The sequence below is a fragment of the Trachypithecus francoisi genome, unplaced genomic scaffold (assembly GCF_009764315.1).
Source record: "Trachypithecus francoisi isolate TF-2019V2 unplaced genomic scaffold, Tfra_2.0 Lachesis_group20, whole genome shotgun sequence".
NCBI classification, from domain to species: Eukaryota; Metazoa; Chordata; class Mammalia; order Primates; family Cercopithecidae; genus Trachypithecus; species Trachypithecus francoisi.
In genome coordinates this window covers 61,630,593-61,636,472 of record NW_022681466.1, presented here as the reverse complement: position 1 = coordinate 61,636,472, position 5,880 = coordinate 61,630,593, and the positions used below count along the sequence as shown (strand labels likewise).

The window sequence follows — 5,880 nt, the reverse complement described above, 5'->3', positions numbered from 1 at the left end:
CATATGATGACATTATCAAGGTCAGCTGTGTGTTGCCAAATCTGAGGTCAAGCCTCAGTCCCCTGTTGCTCCCTTCGTCAGTGGCTTGTGACACAGTGGATCAGGCCCTCTGCCTTGAAACGCCTGGTGCTCTCTGCCAGGGGACATCACTCTCTCTTAGGTCTCTCTTAACCTCCCAGGCTACTCTTCCTCAGCCTCCTTTGCTGAATCCTTCTCTGGGGAATCCTCCTCTTCGCCCAAATCAACCCCAAGGCCCAGTCCTCAGCCCTCTTTTGGGCTCTCCTTATACCGTGCCCCAGCTCCTATGTGATTTCTGTTCAAACAGGTCCAAAGCCAAATCCTGGATACCCTCCCCACAACCAGCGGCTTTCTTTGTAAGTCTTCTTCTCTGTCTAAATGGCACCATCGATTCTCCCGGTTGCTCCAGCCGCAATCTTGGAATCATCTTTGACCTGTTTTTTCCCTTCCATGCTTAATTCAGCAACAAATCTCGTTGCTTCCACTTTGGAAACATAACTGCAATCGGGCGACTCCTGTCCACCCTCACGGTTAGGAGCCCAACCCAAACCCAAACACCTCACACCTGGACTGTGGCATCTGCTGCCTAACCAGTCTTTCAGCTTCCACTCTTGCCTGTCTAAACCCTGTTTTCCTCACAGTAACTAGAATTGTCCTTAACGCATAGATATCAAGACTCTCCTTCATCTCAAAGCTCTCTAACAGCTTCAGAATAAAATCCATGTCCCCAGGATGCTCCCAGGGCCTGTGACCCCTCTGGACTCATGCCCTCCTTCTGCTCATTCTGTCCCTCACCGCTCACTTCTCAGCTGCCCCTGCAACACACCAATGCGCCCCCACCTCACGGCCTCTCCCTGCGCCGTGCCCTCCCCTGGACTGCCCTTCCCTTGGTATTTAGAAGGCTGAATCTCCCACCGCTTTTCGATTCCTGCTCAAATTGCACCTCATCTTAGAGTCTCTCTCGACTCCCCTATCTGAAATCGGATGCTGTTTCAATCTCCTCATTCTGTTTTTGTTTGTTTGTTTTTTAGCTTTCCTTGTTGCTTGGCAAGGTGTATTTATTGCTCATTAAAAAGATTATGTGTTTTGCTACTTGAATGTGAGCCACATGACAAAAGGAACTTCAAATACTTTCCTTATCGCCGTATCCCCAACACGCAGGACAGAGCCTGGCACCCGGTGGTTTGCCAATAAAGGTTTGTAGGATGGATGAGTGAGTGGAAAAAAATGGCTCGCTTAGTGCCTAGCCTAGAAAATGCACCCACAAAATGATTATTGTATCATATTAATGGTCCTTTATGGAGAAAATGGGCCAAATTAGAGGGGAAAGACTTGATCCTGATCTTAAAGTTAGATCCTGAATGGAAAAATACTTAATCCCTTGGGCAGTTTCACCATTAGTGTGAATCAGAGGTTCCTTTTCTGGCATGGAAGACAGATTGTCATATGATCCAGAAATTACTGCCCAGAAGTATCCTGGCCATTTAGTTCTGTTCTCCTGCTTAAATTCCTTCTTCATCTGAGTACAGATTCCCTGTTTCTGCCTAGGGTGCATTCATTTCTCCTTCCCTCCCTCCCTTCTTTCCTTCCTCCCTCCCTTCTTTCCTTCCTTCTTTCCCTTCATCTTTCTTTCTTTCTTTTCTTTCTGTCTTTCTTTCTTTCTTTCTTTCTTCCTTCCTTCCTTCCTTCCTTCTTTCTTTCTCTCTCTCTCTTTCTTTCTTTCTTTCTTTTTCTTCCTTCCTTCCTCTTTCTTTCTCTCCTTCCTTCCTTCCCTCCCTCCCTCCTTCTTTCTTTTTCTTTCTTTCTCTCTCTTTCTTTCTTTCTCTCTCTTTCTCTCTCTGTTTCTTTCTCTCTCTCTCTTTCTTTCTTTTTCTTCCTTCCTTCCTCTTTCTTTCTCTCCTTCCTTCCTTCCCTCCCTCCCTCTTTCTTTCTTTTCTTTCTTTCTTTCTCTTTCTTTCTTTCTTTCTTTCTTTCTCTCTCTTTCTCTCTCTCTTTCTTTCTCTCTCTTTCTCTCTTTCTTTCTCTCTCTCTCTTTCTTTCTTTCTCTCTCTCCCTTTCTTTCTTTCTCTCTCTCTCTCTCTTTCTTTCTTTCTCTCTCTCTCTCTTTCTTTCTTTCTCTCTCTCTTTCTTTCTTTCTTGGAATTGGGGTACCACAGTGTCAGTCAGGTTTGAGTGCAGTGCTTCTATTATAACTCACTGCAGCCTCTACCTCCTGGGCTCAAATGATCCTCCTGCCTCAGCCTCGCAAGCAGCTGGGACTACAGGCACACACCGCCATGCCCAGCTAATTTTTAAAGTTTTTGTAGAGATGAGTTCTTGCTATGGGGCCAGCATGCATTTCTTTGAAATGGCCCTAAGCCTGCTACCACCCCGTGATTCCACCCCCAGAGCATAAAGCTTTCCAGTGACTGCAAGACCCTGTCTGAAAAAAAAAAGAAAAGAAAAGAAAAGACAGCTCCGTTACACATTTCAACAGAACTGGTTAAAAGACATTTCTCAGAAGTCTGCTGAGCAGGCTTTGAAATCAGTTCTGCTCAGATATTGGACCTTCTCATCTCTGCAGACAAATAGATACAGCCCCGTGTACCGTGGGCAGGAAGTGGGCTTTTGATCTCTGTGGGGAGACCTGCTTTATAGCTCTTTAAAAAATCGAATTATGTTCTGTGTATGTTTATTTTGAGGACGTCATACTCTATGGAAACAAGTAGGATTCCTTTATCAGAAAGGAGATTGTAGGTTCTACAGTCACAGAACAAATATACGGTGCCTGCTCCGCTGATCGTACGGTGACTGATGAAGTTCAAATACTTGATGGAAAGGAGCAAAAGAGAGGATATTCATACACACGCACACAGACACGCACACGTGCACACACAGGCATAGACTGTGGGGAGAGGGGAAGAGAGAAAGGGAGAGAGACGGGGAGGAGGGGAGAGAGGGAAAGAGGGGGAGAAGGCGAGGCAAAGGGTGGGAGGGAGAGGGAGAGAGACAAAACAACTCTTCAAATTTGAGAGAGATGGAAAGGGTTCCAGCTGATGACAGCTACGGGTGTTACTGTATTTTACTTCTGCACCTAGTTGGTGAGCTAGGAGCTAGGGGCAGAGTAAGAGTTGCTATTCCCTTCATTTCGTTTTTCTCTTTTTAGCTTGTAGCCTATCTGGGCAGAAAATAATCTGTTACCAGCCTGGCCCAACCAGCAAGCAGAACCCTGGGGTGGGCAGGGAGCCTTTGGTCCCTTGTGAGTTGTGGGAGGTTACCCTGAAATTCGAGAGGTGACATGACTTGCCAGGATCCCAGAGCAAGTGCAGTGGGAACACCCCCTGGAATCTTACAGGTCAGACTCTCAGCCCCCCTGCTTCTGTCCACACATGCACAGGAGATTTTCACACCACACTCCCTGCGAGGGAGGAGGGAGGCGCCAAGACAGCTGTGACTCTCGCGCCCATCTTTAATCGGAGCAGCTCCGCTCAGACTTTTTAAAAAAAAGTTAGTTCATGTCTTTTATTAACTCATACACCATTACTTGTCTTCTGGTTTGTTGAAGCAATCATCAGACAACAATTTGCCACAGTAGTTTCGCTCCAAGTGGCTGGCCATAAACACTCCAGTGCCACAATCATCTGAAGGGCATTTCCAAAGATGGTAACTAATTTGACCATTCTCATCCATTTTCTAGTATTTCAAGTCAGCCAGTTAACCTTCTTTCTCTCATGCTTATTCTTCCTGGGAGTGGTGTAAGATTTCTACCTTTTCTCAGCACCACCACGAAGTCTTACCACAAGATGAAGAGTAGACTCTTTTTGAAAGTTGTAATCAGCCGGGCGCGGTGGCTCACGCCTGTAATCCCAGCACTTTGGGAGGCTGAGGCGGGTGGCTCACGAGGTCAGGAGTTCGAGACCAGCCTGGCCAAGATGGTGAAACCCAGTGTCTACTAAAAATAAAAAAAAAAAAATTAGTCAGGTGCGCTAACGCCCGTAATCTCAGCACTTTGGGAGGCCAAGATAGGGGATTGCTTGAGCTCAGGAATTCAAGACGAGCCTGGGTAACATGGTAAACCCTTGTCTCTACTAAAAATACAAAAATCAGCCAGGCATGGTGGTGTGTGCCTGTAGTCCCAGTTACTCGGGAAGCTGAGATGGGAGGATCACTTGAGCCTAGAAGGTGGAGGTTTCAGTGAACCAAGATTGTGCCACTGCATTCCAGCCTGGATGACACAGCAATACTGTCTCTGAAGGAAGGAAGGAAGGAAGGAAGGAAGGAAGGAAGGAAGGAAGGAAGAAGGAAGGAAGGAATTAAGGAGTCAAAGTATATCCATCTTCTTCTTCCAGTTGCTTTCCAGCAAAGATCTGCCTTTGCTGATTAAGAGGAATTCCTTTCTTATTCTGGGTCTTGGCTTTTACATTTTCTGTCATATCCAAGGATTCAGCCTTGAGGATGATGGTCTTCCCCATAAAGATTTTTATTTAAAAAATCTGTATTTCGGTGGCAGTTCCACTGCAGATGGCAGATTGAGAAGCCAGAATTTTTTTCTGCATTCAGGATCTTGTAGTAGGTTGACAGAAAAAAAGAGATTTGAAAATACAACAAAAGTAGGGTACATTAGAAAGGGTAGTCCACACTGAAAGACTGGGAAAACCTAGTAACTAAGAACACAGATTCTAGAACTGGACTCCATGGGTTCAAATCCCAGCTATGCCTCATACGATTTGCATTTCTTTATCTGTAAAATGGATACATGGAAGCAGTTGTACCTCCTAGAATTGAGAGTGTTACATGAGTGGATATACGTGACGCACTTAGAAAATGCACTCAGTAACTGCCTTGTTAGCTTTTAACTCGGGGATGGGAAACCCAGGTTCGATTAAGCAACTGTTGCTAATTACTAATCAAGGGAGAAGTCAAATTCCTTTCAATAACTAGTTCTATCACTCCATTCACTTCATTCTTTAATATTGATGCTTGGTCAAATTAGTAAAGACATTTTATTTGTTTCGCCCCTTTGGTTGGAACGAAGAAAAAATCACTCTGGATAGCGCAAGAAACAAGTTAAGTGGGATAGGGAACTGCTTATATAATAGTAATATTATAATATAATATAATTATATACGCATATAATATATGCTTATATAATAGTAATTATTATAATATAATATAAAATATAAGCATATAATATATGCTTAGATAATAGTGATTATTATAAGCATACTAAAGGGCAAAAAGAGGAGACAGAAATCTCAGAACGGGATGAGAATGGGTTCTTGAATGCAGGATCCGGGGCGGTGTGGCTCCTGCAGGTGGAGCAGCCACGTCCCCTTCCGTCTTCAGAAGCAGGAGCTGGTGGCTTCGTGCTGGAACAGCCCATTGTCCACTCATTCTCATGCCCCTGTTTTGGGACAATGGGGTGACCACTTTGTTTTAATTGCTTACATAATTGTTTGCCTTTCCCTATGAAATGCAGTCTCAGCGTGGGCAGCACCCAGCCAGGCTCACTACTGCTTGTTGGCAGAGCACCTAGCACATGGCAGTCACCCCACAAATGGTAGCTGGCTAGATGGTGTATAAGGTAGGACGGGGGAGGCTTCCTCGCTCCCCCTACTGCTGCTTCTCTTCTGTACCCTTCTGCCCATCTCCTGCCCGCAGCCTCTCTGCCTCTTCCGCCACACTTCCGCACTACTAGTCATGGTCAGATTCCCAAGAGAGAGAACATTGCACTCAACTAGCTCCTCTTGCTGCTCTCCTTAGTCGCTGATTCATTCTTCCATCCGCCTGCCTACGTGTCCACTCATCCATTCATCTTTCGTTGCTACTGAGTATCTGTTTTCCTTTGACTTCTCTAGTTCCTCCCATGGGACTTCGGTGGGA

At 45.4% G+C, this 5,880-nt stretch overlaps 1 pseudogene; it reads right to left on the bottom strand.

The window, feature by feature from the left end:
• Positions 1-3,537: 3,537 nt before the first annotated feature.
• On the bottom strand, positions 3,538-4,553 carry LOC117068027 (annotated as a pseudogene).
• Between the last annotated feature and the right edge of the window lie 1,327 nt (positions 4,554-5,880).